Raw genomic sequence first — 15,179 nt, forward strand, 5'->3', positions numbered from 1 at the left:
GTTCATTGAAGCACAATTGAAATAACTGACATCAAACATAATTCTAGAGAACTTCTCATTGTACAAGATCACTGGGGAAAGTGGCACCAATAGTATTCCTCATCAATCCAAGGGTTAATGAAAATTGTAACATTGCCTTGACCATGTTCACATACTATTTAATCAAACACCATGTAGTGACAACAATTAGTCACCAACTACACAATTGGTAAGATAATAATTTTTATTAGTATTGAATGTATAACAGAAAACAATCAATGTATAATACAATGTCTTTATCAAAACTAACAGTCTAAAATAGCTCCTCCCTTGTACAAATATTTTCTATGGCTCAACACATTGCTATTGATAAACCCAGTCACATTGCCACTCCGAACATCACCAACAATGTGTACCATATCCTTCAAAGGGACAATAGGGTCCTCTTGGATGGAGTACTTCTTTAGCCTTGAGCTCTGTATAATTCTTTCCGATCTCTATATGAGTACTTGTCATCTCCTTAATGGAGAATGTTAGTCCCTCTCTTGAGAGAATCATGCATAAATAAGCCTAGGCCAGCACTTGCAATAGTCGACTCATGCACCTCGAAAGCCACACTTTTCAACCGCAATGGAGCACACAGTCATTGAGGTGGTAGGAAAGATACAAGGATATGCAAAGGAGAGCCTACCTATGGGCTTAGTAGGGATGCTACATTTCTAGTAAGAGGAGGATAAACAGGATGGACAAGGTTGGTGTTGAGGCAAATTGCAATATTCAAACCATTAGCAAAAATCTCAAAGGCATTTAGATGTGATGTTAGAAGGAAAATCCTTCTTGATGACTCTCCATACAAGGCTTTCATCAATCCTCCATTGAATTGCATACTTATGATGTCTGCACCATGATCGGTATAGGCAATTGCTTATAGTGGAGGGACATAAAGATTTCAACCTTGTCCAAGAAGTTGTTCATGAGTGGAGTGAGGAAAGTCATCAATGGTCAAGAATGGGATACAACATAGGAAATCTTCCTCTTGCAAGCCCACTAAGAGAGAGGACTATAGGAGATAATGTAGAATTGGAGGGCACATCTCTTATGCCAAGACATGATGGAAGTGGTTGGGTGCTTGATCTCGATACATCATAGATAAGACTTTTAAGGAATTCTCCATCCCTCTCTACAATGAATGCGATGCAAGCTTTTAAAAAGGCTATAGACCTAGGGTACAAGGGTACCTATATCAAGAAACACATCGCTGAGGCCTACATAAATCGACAACAAAATGCATATTTTCCATGAAGATATAAGAGTCAAATTTTTCTTTGTTTTTATCTCATGTTACTATAATGGATTTTTGGAGCTAATTGAACTTATTATTCCTAGTCAACTCCTGAGACATCGTTCCTAGTTTGTAAGGCTTGTCTACTCATGAGGCATGAAGGCGAAGAAGGAAGGTGAGGCTTGTTCCTAGTGTGTTCATGCAAGGCTTGTCTGGTTAACTACAAGGCTCTTGATTGGGTCATCTCACAACACAAAGGCCAAGAACAAAGGCAAGACTCATGAAGGCGGTGTGGAAGATAGGATAAGATAAGCACATTCTTTTTTTTATTTTTATCTTTTTGCATTTTTTTAAAGGATTTTTTTTTAGTAAACGCACACACAAATATAAATGTCATGCAGAACAATGCTTTTTATAGAGTTATGCCAAGAGGTTTCAACCTCCCCTCTTTCTATACATGGTTAGTAATTCAAGAGGTTTTAGCTCAACTACAAAGGTTGGAAGTCTAGTAGAGCTACTCATTTGGAGAATGTTTAGATTTCTATTGATCTACAAAATTCCTTTTGTAAGAGACTCTAGAAATACTCAGGAATAGAAAAATCACTCTTTTCTTTTTGGTTTCTATTCATGGAGAGATTGTTGTGAACGGGGTTGATGTTTGGGGTTGGTTTCACATGTTCTTGTTGCGTCTCCGTTGATGAGTCTTTTCAATGTTGCATGTGGGATTATAGGCAAGATTTGAAGGGGATCGTTAGACTAGTGAGTATCTTTATGCATTCTCCTTTACATGGCTCTCTCTTTTAGGACCTCAAGTGTTCTATGAGGGATGTGACTATTCTTGAGCTCTTTTGATTCAATGACATTTGGTTGAGTCATGCTCTCTCAAAGAGGTACTTGGCTCTCTGCAGATGTGCACATGCATCTATGGATACTTCATGGGAGATTCTAATGAGTATTTCAGTCATGGCACACACTTTGGTAGCCATTTGGGCAACTATGCAAGCGCCTTTATGAGTAGCCTCTACTAAGAGGAATGTCTTCTTGAGAGAATGGTGTGGCTCCCCATTCTTGGCGAAAGCCTTTGTAGGTTTTAGGTGACACTATCAACCTCAACATGATTATTTTCTTGCACTATTATAGTAACTTGATTTGGACTTGGTTAGATTTTCTCATGATGTACTTTTTCATTGAGATTTGAACAAGCCCATTTTTCTCTTTGCTTTTTGTGCATTTGGTTTTCATTTTTAGGGTTGAGTGAGGATACATACTTGCCACACTAGAATGCCTTGTCTTTATATAAAATTTGGCTTCTATATGGGAATTTCATTGTTGGGATTGTATCAGTTTCTCTTTGTGTTTCCTTTCATCCTTAGGATGTCAATCTTAGTCTCAATGTGTGATCCAACAAGTGCTTCTTCCTCAATGTCATCTCAAAATGTAGACTTTAGCAGCCTCAAAAAATCCTTCATCTCTTCATTCTACCTAGACATTAGTTGTGAGGATGTGTTTGTCTCTTCATTTGAGCCTATTATCAAGAAGATAGATAATTCAATGTCATCCTATGAATTTGAGTCCTTGCAAGGGATTAAGCTCGAAGAAGTAGTGTATGAGTACCAAATCTAGAAGGGAAGGTACGATGTTCATTGTACTTTCTCTTAGGCTATGAATGGACCCTTGTCACTTATTATTACTTCAATCACAGTTGTGACTTTACCACCAAGAGTTGAACATAGTGCATGTTCCCTACCCAGGGACCTAATAAAGAGAAGGTTGTTCATTGACAAAAGATTCACAAGCTATGCAAGGAGGAGGATGCAATTCTCGAGGCTCAAAAAGTTAGGGAAATATTTTGGGGTGATAAAAAAAGAGTTATGGGGAAGTAAAGTAGCCCTCTGAAGGATGACCAAGTAGAGTATCACTTGGGGAGTATGTAGATGTTGTAGATCAGCTTTTAACAATGTTCATAGCTTGGGGCATATTGAACATATGGTGCTATCATTGATGGAAAGCTACTTGCTATGAATGTAAAAGTGATGCCCACAATAGAAAACTGCACTTGACAAATAATTACACATGATTTTTGGTTTACACACTATATAGGAACGAGATGTCAAAAAGTCTAGCTAGAATCATTTTAGTAGATTATGGAAGAACTTCTTTACTAATGTGAAGATACCTCAAAAAGTAAGAATGGAACATGTAGTATATGTGCAAAACTCAAGAATCAACAACAAAGGGCATCAACATTAAGCAAACAAGGTACTAGTCTTTTTACCACTATAGAGAGAATCTCTAAAAGAATTTAAGAATGTTTGATAATTTCTCTATCTTTTTACATGCAATACAAATCAATATTTCTCTTAAGAACCATAGATAGCACAAGCTCAACAATGCTCCAACTCGGTAATGTATAGAAGAAAGCCTTGAAGAATCCCAATAAGTATCTTGAGATCTTTATGGATGGTATGGAGCAAAAGAATACCTATGTGCCACACTTTGTGAGAGTTCCCAAAGATGTGAAGGAAGAGACATTTGTGCAAATGCATCTTTTGGGATGTCTTTTGTATCGCAAAGATCTCCAAGCTAAGGTGTTTTTTTATTATCCAAATTTACACAATGATCCATCAATCACAATAACTCATCACATTATCATGTCATGGGATTGTCCCCTTCGAAGAACACTATATATCTAATTATTACAGCAAGAAGATGAAAGCTAGATTTCCCTTGGTTGTTCATACTCACAATCACATACATCAAATGTTTAGCACATTCTTCAAGAAGCTTGGAAGAAATGATGCATTTTCTTGGGTATAAATGATGGATCTTGGGAAAGAGTCTTACACTTTATGACTTGAGGTTTGTTGCTTGAAAGAGACTTACGATTTCAAGAGATTTATTCGAGGTGGAGAAGGTGAATCCTGATTATTGTACAAAGGAATTCAAGGGCTTGAGCTTTCAACATCAGTTTCTCAGAAAGAAAAAAGTAGACAAAAGAACATATCTATATGGCTATATGGTAAGAAATATGCCTCTTCTCTAGATTGGACTCCCATCAATGGCCTATAATTTTTTATCTTCATTGTAGTCTCTGAAGTTCATGCTTCATTTTAAAAACCTTTAGTGATTGATAGAGGTGAAGCATGCACAAGCTCAAGGAAGGGATGTTGATTATGAAAGGTGCATTGTACTTATTTTTATGCCCAAATTATGAAAGGTGCATTAAAGAGAAGTTTGAGTGAGATGGCAAAAACATAGTCTAGAAGTGCTCTGTGTGTGTGTGTGTGCATGCACATGCATGCATGTGTGTGTACATGTACGTGTGCGTGTGTGTGCATGTGTGTGTGCATGTGCATGTGCGTGTGCGTGTGCATGTGCATGTGCATGTGCATGTGCATGTGCATGCGAAACTATAGCATTTTGTTACAATGTTAGGTTGTCAGAATTGGATGTGCAACTTTTGCAACCAAGTCTTGAATAGCAAGGGATGAAATGGTAAATGGCTAGCACATTCACAGCATTATGGTATGAACCCAAACCATTTCTCCTAAAGAGGTATACAATGAAATAGCTTTATGAGGGTTGTTTGGAAAAGAAATGGGAATGGATTCCAAATAAAGAGGGCTTGGCTGAAGTGGGAATCATCCATTGTTGGAAATCAAGGACTCGAAATCTAAAAAAGAAGCATGGGTATGATGTGGAAAAAAGTATCACAATCCCTGACAATAGCTTCTCACATATCAAACATTGTTTGGGTAGACCTGATCCGACTAAAGATGTGGTAATAGAGTCTGTTGACTCAGGAAAAGATTCTGAAGCATAAGAGCATATATGTCCCTATGTGGCAGTTCTCTCTCGGTGATCTTATACATCATTTTCCAAAATGGTGTATCTTTACACCACCTCTATGTTGATATGAACAACCCTTGAATTCTATCTATTGATAATTAAGTTTAAATTAAGAAATTAATTAATAAAAAAACTAGTTAGTAATACAAGTAATTAATAATTAAAGAGTTTTAAAAAAGTAATAAAAATCAATAAGTTAATAATTAATCAAAAAATTATTTAGTCATAGAAAAGGATTAATATGAAAAATTAATAAAATTGAATAGAAATTAATAATTAAAGACTTAATTATAAATTTTAAAAATAACTAAAAATTAGCTAGTAATAGAAGGCTCAAGCATTAGGTGGGCATGCAAGGATCAAGCCCTATGTGGCCACATATTAAGGGGTGTGTCACATTTGGCCCCTCACATTCACTTTCCTGCTCACTATACATGCAGCTTTGCTTCTATAGATCATAATTTGTAGAGATAGATATATATAGTGTTGGTAAAACACCCTTTTTTTGAGTCTACTAGGTCAATATCAAGTGGAGGTGATTGGTTTGGGAAAAAATTTTAAAACGAGAAAAAGTCCAAAACTTTTTAATACAATATTTTTAGATATTAAAAAAAAAAACTCATGAGCCCAATGGACTGTGACGTTGCATCAGTTCCAAACCCTCTTGCCATTTTCAAAGCTGCATTGATAGATGATCTTCTAATTTAGTGTGTTTGTGCCGCTTAGCTAAAAGGATTTGGTGAGCTTCATTCTAGGACCCAACTACTAATTCCCTTCCTTGTTCATAAATGTTTCTCTGATTTGGCCTATGTGTAGTCATTAATTGTAGACCTTAATTATTTGATAGGCACAATCGATTTTTCCCTATGGTTGCAAAATTTTGTATTTGCAAAAATTCTTCAAAAGTTTTCTTTGTTGATTGTTGATTTTGTGGACTATCATTGGTGTGCTCCTTGCGCAAGGTGGTTGGTGCACCCAACTTTGGTATGATTTGCATTGCCCCATTAGCATGAACTTAATTAGATTTTGGTTTGAAGAAAATAAGTTAAAATCTCTTGAGAACTTGCAAAGTGATCCCTCTATCTAGAGCATGCTTGTAATTTCTCTTTCTATCTCAGGGCCTATTACTAGCCCCATATTCTCCTACTATGTTGTCCTATCGCAACCAAAATGGCCCTATTGATGGGTGTTTTGCTAGGCTATGTATAGCCCCGTAACCAAAATATGGGTCTATAGTCATCCATATTTGCTGGTAGGATGGCCTCATTAGTTGCCTCAAATTGAACCCAAAGAGGATTGTTTATTGTTGCCCACATGGTAGCGTACCTACTATCCCATGGCCATCTTTACTAAGTCTTTACCACTCCCTCTTCACATGTACATATGGAATAATGCTTGCCCATATTAGTATAGGTATCAAGCACCATCACATGCTCATATGGGGGCTAATAATTTGGGCATTAACCCTATTTACTCTCCCAATAGCACACTGTGGTTTGATACCCACTAAGTCAAAGAACTGATCCATTACCATGCTTGCAAAAGCTTTTAGACAAAGGTGGAGTATGGATTCATTATTTGGTTCATGAATCCACACCTTGAGTATCACTCTACATTGTTCATGAATAATTGGATCCAACCTAAAACAATGGTAAATTTATTTTTCCAAGTCACCAACACTCTAGAGTTTTCAAATCCCTAGGCACCAATAGATCCATCCAAAGAACACAAGAATGAACAAAATCCTACAAAGTACCATGGATCTTGGTTCTATTTCAACCCAAAATCAAATTGGCACCATCCTTGTCTTGATCCTTAATTTCAGTTGTTCCACATTAATCCCCACTAGTAGGAATCCCTTCAATTGTCTTTGGAATATTATAGTCGTCCACCACTAGTTCTCCACAAGCATGACCAACCTCCTTTGATCTTTCAAATCCCACATCTCCACATGTTAGGATTTGATAGAATAGTCATTGGTCCTTCTAGCATCATACAATTGGGTTTTGTTGGAGAAGCCTTGTGATCATATACATTGATCAACAACTTGAACTTGTCAAAGTCTTTGTCACCAATAGTGTGGTAGGCATTTAAAGCCTTTGCAAGTAGACTCATGCCCCTCTATCTGTATAGTAAGCTTTCCACCCTCCTTAACCTTGTACTTAGGTTTTGTACACTGCAACACAAAGTATGGGTCATCTTCCTTGTTCTCCCCAGAGGCAGTGACAATTGCAAAGTTATCCCCCTCTTCCAAACAATCAGTGAGGTCATCGAAACTCTTCCCAAACTATGGTGACTCATTGTTAGTCTCTCCATTGTTTCACTCGATATGAATGTAGAGGGAAAACTTGAACTCGCTCCCATGTCTTCACAGTTGCAATGTTTCACAATTGTCATGATCCCCTATGATGCACGAACTGCAAGAACAAGAAAGTTTTCTTGCTTTAATCATGTGGTTCTTTGAAAATCCCCATACGCTATGCAAACCATGAATCCTTTAATTTTCTCACAATTGTGCCGGGTTCTCCTTTGCACTTCATCCACTTTCACTTCATGGAACACTCTACATACTACACTATTCTTAAGGAATTTTTTATTGTATGTTCAAGGCGTGCCTGTGGAAAGGTTGGCTGTAAGCCATGTTACAGCATCATGGGCATCATTGAGCTTTTCTTGAGGGTATGTTAATTGGTGTTTAAATAGAGCTTTCTTAATAATAGCACCACATCCATCATGTTCACCTAGACCTAAAGAAATTCCACATCATGTCTAGACCACTCAAGGATTTGAAACTTAAGACAAAGTAAAATCCACGGGCTGATTTAAATTGAAAGGAAGCACAACCTTCTTACCACACCCAATGTTGTTTTATATTTTTCAGCATGGGAATTTTTCTTTTTTAGCCATTCCCAACAATGCAGTAGAAAAGCATGCTACACAAAAAAGGTGTCATGTTCCCTATCATCTAAAATGTAGAAATGGTATGTGCATTGCACGAACCTAGACTCTTGGGAGGCAGCAAGCAGATTGGCATCAATCATAGAAGAATCAAGCATATTATTGTATGTGATATGCACAAGAATTGTTACCTGTTTGTTGTACCAGTGAGCACTTTGTATCTCATCTTGTTCTTGAAATGAATTAATTTCAGCAAAATCTTAGTGTCATGGGGAAAATTGGCAAGGCATGTCCTGAACTGCTTATCCTGCCAGTTGGCCATGAAATTGTGAAGCCCATATTTTGGGATGGATTGAAGCACATGACCTATAAAATCCCTCGGCTCAGTGCTCTTATACAATAGTGGCCATCTCTTTTTATCGGATCCTTCAACATGACATTTTCAAATCTCCTCCATTTTAGAACAACATGGCTTTCTTCCCTCATTTCATTTGGATAGACATGATATGTCTTCTTCTCGATTGGACCTTAGATCTCAAGGATGAACAAGTCCTTCCAAGGTCCACCACAAAGTCTAACGCCATGCTTCACTCTCTTCAATATTTCTCATGAATGCCATCAACTATAATTGAGACCTTCCCTTAGGCACTTAAGGAAACTATGAATGTTCACTTTCTATATGGAATCTAGTTAGCTCCATCTAGCATACAATCTCACCAAAATTTAGAATGGGTGAACTAGACCACATGATAGGGTGGTGGTGACCTAAAGTTTGTTGACCTATTTCTACACTTGCTGTAAGTTAATACCACACACCTTTGCTCTTTCCTTTTAGATAAGGTCACCACCTATCAATTTGGAAATGGACCTTTTGTGGTTGATTGAGGGTTGATCTCCAATATAGAAAAGCTCATCAATAGCTAGGCTATAATACCATGTTATTGAAAAGGAGTCACTTTCTAAAGATCCTTTCCAACACAGTGCAATGAATGACATAACATGATCTGGCCCTGTACCGACCTGGTCTAGCCTTACTTTTTCCTAGATCTGATCTTCCTATTACTAATTGCATCGTACTATATGTTGCTACATCTGGCCCTATTGACCATGTGGCATACTATAGGATTGTTGATCTGGCCTCTATACTACCGATCTAATATAGACTTGTATATGATTGTTCACCTATGCTAGATTGGGCTACCAACAAAGCTGGGTGTTTGTGCCACCGCTCCTCCCCCCTCATCCCATTGAGTTATTATGATCTTGGCTCCGATGATCGAGAAATTCTCCCATGGAAACCATCTAATCGCTCATCATGACTAGACGATGATGTAAATGACTGTCTAGGCTAGGCTAGGCTACCAGCAAGTTGGGTGCATGTGCCACCGCTCCTCCCCCCTCATCCCATTGAATTATCATGATCTTGGCTCCGATGACCAAGAAATTATAGCATGGCAACCATCTAATCGCACGTCATGGCTAGATGATGATGTAGATGACTACCTGCGCTAGGCTCGGCTACCAACAAAATCCAACGGGTGGATTGTGTGCTCTTAGCATCGATAGGCACCTAGAGTGGCACAACCTGACATTAGAAACGAAGGGGATAAGAGTGGGAAGGAGGCAAGTGTATCTATATAAAGGCCTTAAGGACACAGAAACAATTCACCGCACCTAGGAAAATTTTGTCATCCTCCATAGATTATGTGAACAATACAAAAGCCCTAGCATAGTATATTGATGTGATGACCTATCGCAACCTAGTATATCTATTGTTGGACACTTGGCTAGGCTATATACAACCCCATAATAAGCACTAACCAAGGTGGCCCCAGTGGATGTCCTAAAGTTAACCCAAGAAGGATGATTTGTTATTGTGCACATGGCAGTCTTTCTGGGGGGTTCACCTCATAGAATTTTAGTACACCACATACATTCAAATGGAGGGGTATTTAAATTGAACTTTTGGGAAAAATTTAATAGGATCACAATAATAGGAGGGGTTCTTTAATTCAACTTTAGAAAAAAATCTATTAGTTCATCGGTTTTGTTGGAATCAAATTTTTAGTTTAGGGATTTTTTAAATACCCCTTGAGCACACATTATACAAAGGGTGTCTTAGTAGTGCACCACGTAAATAGTTTTTAAATTCCCTCTTCATGTGCCCATCTGCAAAATTATTACCCATATTTCTATAGGTATCAATCCTTATTGCATTCCTCATATATGTGCTAGCAATTAAGGCATTGGCCCTACTTATATATCCAGGATAGTGTGAGGAGATGTTAATATTATCAAATATGTTCAATTTCCAACTCCTCAATTCTTATGTGTAAAGTGCAATATGTAACAATGGTTGAAAAAAAGAAATATCAAAAGTAGTTTCTTCCACGCAAGTTGCTTCATGCTTGAAAACATGGAGTCTATGAAGTTTGTGGAAGTAAGGGTTAGTCCAAGCCCTTTGAAGTAGAGGCAAACTGTCATATGATGCATTGACTAGATTCACATAACCTATGTCTAACATCCATTGCTAACAGGGAGAGTCATAGTTGGGGTAGGTCAGTCAAATCTTTTGATTGGCTATCCTCTTTATTTGAGATACCTTGTCCAACTCATCCTACAAACTGTCAACTAGCAAATGTGTGTCCATGCTTGTTATCGTGCTTTAGTGGATTGTCTCCAACATGACCACTATAGCTGTGCATGGATTCGCATCATACCTCCTTGAGCTCCACCATGTTAGAAAAGCATGTGCATAAGTTATGCATGTTCCACATTTGTAAGAGAGAGAAAAGGCTATTCATATGTCAATCCCATGTCAATTACATTAACCATCATCTCCAACCACCATTAGGTCAAGAGATTCGGGTGGGCTTAATGTCCTAAGGATAATACTAGAAACGTAAGTACCATACGAGTGCATCATGTCACTTGGGCTACATATTGGCCTTAGTTGTTTGCAACTAGTGTATTACTAGCCATAGCTATTGAAACAATAAAAGCTAGCAAAATCAATCTTACTATTTTCCATAAATATATTTCCTCCTAGAGATAATTATGGATATTAGATATAATGCGAGGGTAACCATTAAGGCCTAGCACAAATAAGTCAAAGTATCCATGTCTTGACAAGCTAGATGGTTAATAGTGTGACTATGTTATTAAATTGGATGGATTAAGTACTTTAATTTTGGTATATCAAGCATAATTGTGTTAGGATGAGTTGGTGGACAATTCATCAATTAATCGTTACTAACACAATTGGTGGCTTGAGTACAGATGACAAGTTGAAAAAAGAAACCAAGATGCTGAACATAATTTGGATTGAGCAAAGTATTTAAGGGTTGATAAAGTCCATGGGTGAATATTGTATATAATAATACTAATGTTAATCAAGATGGTTGCTTATTTGCTTCATTCATTTTGGATGAGGGCATATTAAATATTTCAAGCTCGTGGAGATATGTTGAGGAATCCTTTAATTGCAAACAAGGGACGCTTTTAGATCTACCATTAATGGTTATTTTTTTATTTTTAATAAAACATTATAAATATTTAGATGGGACCATTGAGAGGGGATAGATTGGACGCCATGTTGCACTATTCTATTCTCTCTCCCTAGCCTCTCTTTGTACATGGTTTCTATGTTCATGCTTTTGTTAATTTATTAATTTTGGAGAATGGTTAATTCTTTATTCCGTCATGACAATAATAGTATCAAAGCCTTGGTTCACTCAAAGAGGGACTTGGAGCTACAGGTAACTACAACCTCTATAAATCTGCAATCAAACTATTCATACACACAATGCAGATAGTATACTTGCAATAGTCTATGCCACATCATATATAATATGGGATGTAAAGGCTAAAACTACGACAGAGAGTAGTGTCATCGGAGCAATTGGCAATAGAAAAAGATACCAATTCCAAAAAACTCTAGCAAGTAGCCATGATTTGCATAGTCTTGAGAACCACAACCAAGGGTGGGGCCCTTTTGGAATCTATAATTTGAATAATACCTCTTCCTTTTTGAAAATATATATCCCAAAAGAGTGATTGATAATAGCCCCGTCAGGCTTTGTAACATTCATTAGTACACCTATAAATCTCAAGTCGCCCAAATAAGGTCAACTCTGGTCTACGTCAGGAGACTATAATATGTACATTATTGCAAACAGTCAAACTTTGTGCCACACAAGGCCGCATCATGCTTGCAATTAGTACCCATTGGCTATCAAAGATTTTTTGTGTCTAGTCTTCCACAATCAGTGCAGTGTTCATACAAAAAAATATACAATGAACCTGCAACATTTTCATCTTTACTTGTAAAAAACATTTTCTCAATTCTATAAACCTGCAAATTTTAGGCAATTTAGTTATATTTTAGCTTAAAAATATGCAAATTCTCTAGAAAAACTTGCAAATTTTTGAAACCTCAAGTCTTGTGATTTGTTGAGAAAAATGTTTTCTGTGAACATTGAATCAGTGCCACGTTAGCTGAGTGTCCTGTAGTCCATATCCTCCAAACAATACGTGTTCTAAGTTCTTATACTACTCCAACATGCAAACTATGTAGAGATAGTTTGGTGAGCCCCATTGTAGTGTCAAGCTATCATGGCAAAGAGTTTATTATGGGACCTCTAGGTAAACCAAGGATGTTGATAGTTATATGCTTTTACAAGGATTAAGTGAGCACAAGAAATGGAAACATAATGCATACATGACTATCCATGCAGGTTTGGTAAGGATTATTAGACTATGAACTATAGTCATGATGCTTTCAGAAACTTGAATCAATAGTTAGCAACGATTATTGAGTTAAAGTTAATCTAAGATTATAGTTCATTGAAGTTCCTCTGTTCTTACAATATCCCATGTGATCAGATTGTCAAAACGAAAAATCTCTATTATTTTCTATGCATGATCGTATCAATATTACTATAATAAGTTCTAAAATGTACCTACTTACAATGCTCATAGTCTGTTTGAGTAGATGCCAATGTGATTAGTTTAATTGTCAAATGATGATAAGCTCTATTGTTCGGTACATTGTCTATTCTTAAAAATTGTATTATATAGAACTTAAAACAAGAAAGACACCTTGAAACACACCCCATGATCATTCTTACTAAGCACGTGAGGGAGACAAGTATCGTGTTGAAAAACTTATTCATGACATTACATACATGAAGATTGAAGAGTTTCTCAAAGGATTGTTATGCTAGATTATGCTAGATAATGTCTTCTATGTATTTTCTCGCTACAAAGGACAATACATGCGGACTACCAAGGCATCAAATTAACGATTTGAGAAATTAAAACTTTGAAGCGTGATTAGACAATGATGTATATATTATTTTCTAATGTTCATAGATTAATATGTCATTTACAGTTGCTCACATTATCAAAAAAGACACAAAGAATTAAGCAGTATATTTGTCACTTTTCTCACGGTCATACTTGTTATGGAATGATACAGATGTTGAGAAGTTAACAATAACAGTGATTGGACTGCACTCAATAAACACGATCAATTAGTTGAAGTCATATAGTAATTCCTACTAATATAGGCTAATAAAACTAGTAAGAATTTAGAAAAAGCTTTTCATAAGTTTTGATTTGGTTAATTCATTTTACGCCTTGATATAAAAGTTTAAGGTCTCTCAAAGTTATTTTTTAACCATCTTGATGATGATACTTAATGGATATCTAAAATGATCTTAACATCCTTAGTTAACCTTGTCGATTCATAAAGTCAAATAAATAATTGAGATTAGTTATTGACCAAGAGGGATGTTACAAAATTATATGTTTCATAAATTTACTTCTTGCTAGGGATAATTATGAAAAATTAGAGAGACAATGCGACAATACCGACTGAGGTGTCACATGGAGAGACAACATGAGGATATCGATTAAAGTGTTACACAAATAAGTAAAAGTATTGATGTTTTAAAAGCGAGATAGTGTTTCAAGTGATTCCATATTAATACTAATGTTGCTAGTGTGACTGGTATTATCGCAATTGGATGTATTGTGTATTTTGTATTTGTATATCAAGCATAATTGTGTTGAGATTAATTGGTATGATGAATCATCAATAAATTGTTGTTAACACAATTGGCAGCTTGTGTACAAATGACAAGATGGATAACAAGGAATGGAGGTAGTGAAGGTACTTTGGATTGAGTGAAGTATCGAATGGTCGATAAAGGCCATGAACAAGTATTATAATTTAAGCCATGGCTAATTTATTTCCATAATTTTAGACAAGGGCATATTAAGCATTAAATAATTAAAGCTCTAGAGCTATGTTGAGCAGAAGGTGAATTTCCTTGGGTGAACAGATTCAGTTGAGACATCAAGTATTTTGGTCAAACACAGGGGAGGGGAAAAGAAAGGCAAAGGGAATACGAGATGCAAGAAATCACAAAGAGGATATTTTCAACCTATTTCTCGTGTGCCCTCATGCAAAAAGGGTGTGGAAAGTTGTTCAAATGGCAAGAGAACCCATTATAGCTGGACTCCTATTCTTCTCAAGGACTCTGATTAAAAATAATTAGGAAGAATGGTCTTCTAAGAGTGTATGCATTGTGGTTCATTTAGGTATCTAGGAAACGTTTTTTATTTAACTCAATAGCTCTTAAAGTGTCTGTGCATTGGAAAACCCAAGCTGATGCAGCAGATCCAGACTTTTAATGGGCAACTACCTAAGCTCATACAAGAAATACAGGAGCACTAGCAGGTTCACCAGCAGTTAACAGGTCAAGCAAGTACAAGGCAAGATATCCCACATACACTAGAACAACAGATCAGCCATCTTACCTTTTCTTTTTTTGCTGCTGCCAGCAAGTACTGTAAGAAATAGTCATGTAAGTTTACAGACAACTTAGTGTCCATGGGAACCCTCGTTTCGTATCAGGCCTCCATTGCCAATTGTAAATATGGGAATCTAATGTACGTTTCTTGAGTTCTTGCGTATCAATACAAAATCAACGCCCCCTCCCCCCTGCCCCCCCAACACTCCACCCAAAAAAAAAGAAACAAAGATAAAGACAAAGACAAAGACAAAGAAACAAAAAAAAAAAAGAATTCTACATAAATGTGCTGCATTCAAAATCTTTATTCAAAAATTGGCTGAAAATGAGAGATTCCTTCCAAGGTTTTTTAT

Source organism: Dipteris shenzhenensis, chromosome 23 (assembly GCF_047967505.1).
Source record: "Dipteris shenzhenensis isolate YYH24624 ecotype China chromosome 23, Dip_SZ_1.0, whole genome shotgun sequence".
NCBI classification, from domain to species: Eukaryota; Viridiplantae; Streptophyta; class Polypodiopsida; order Gleicheniales; family Dipteridaceae; genus Dipteris; species Dipteris shenzhenensis.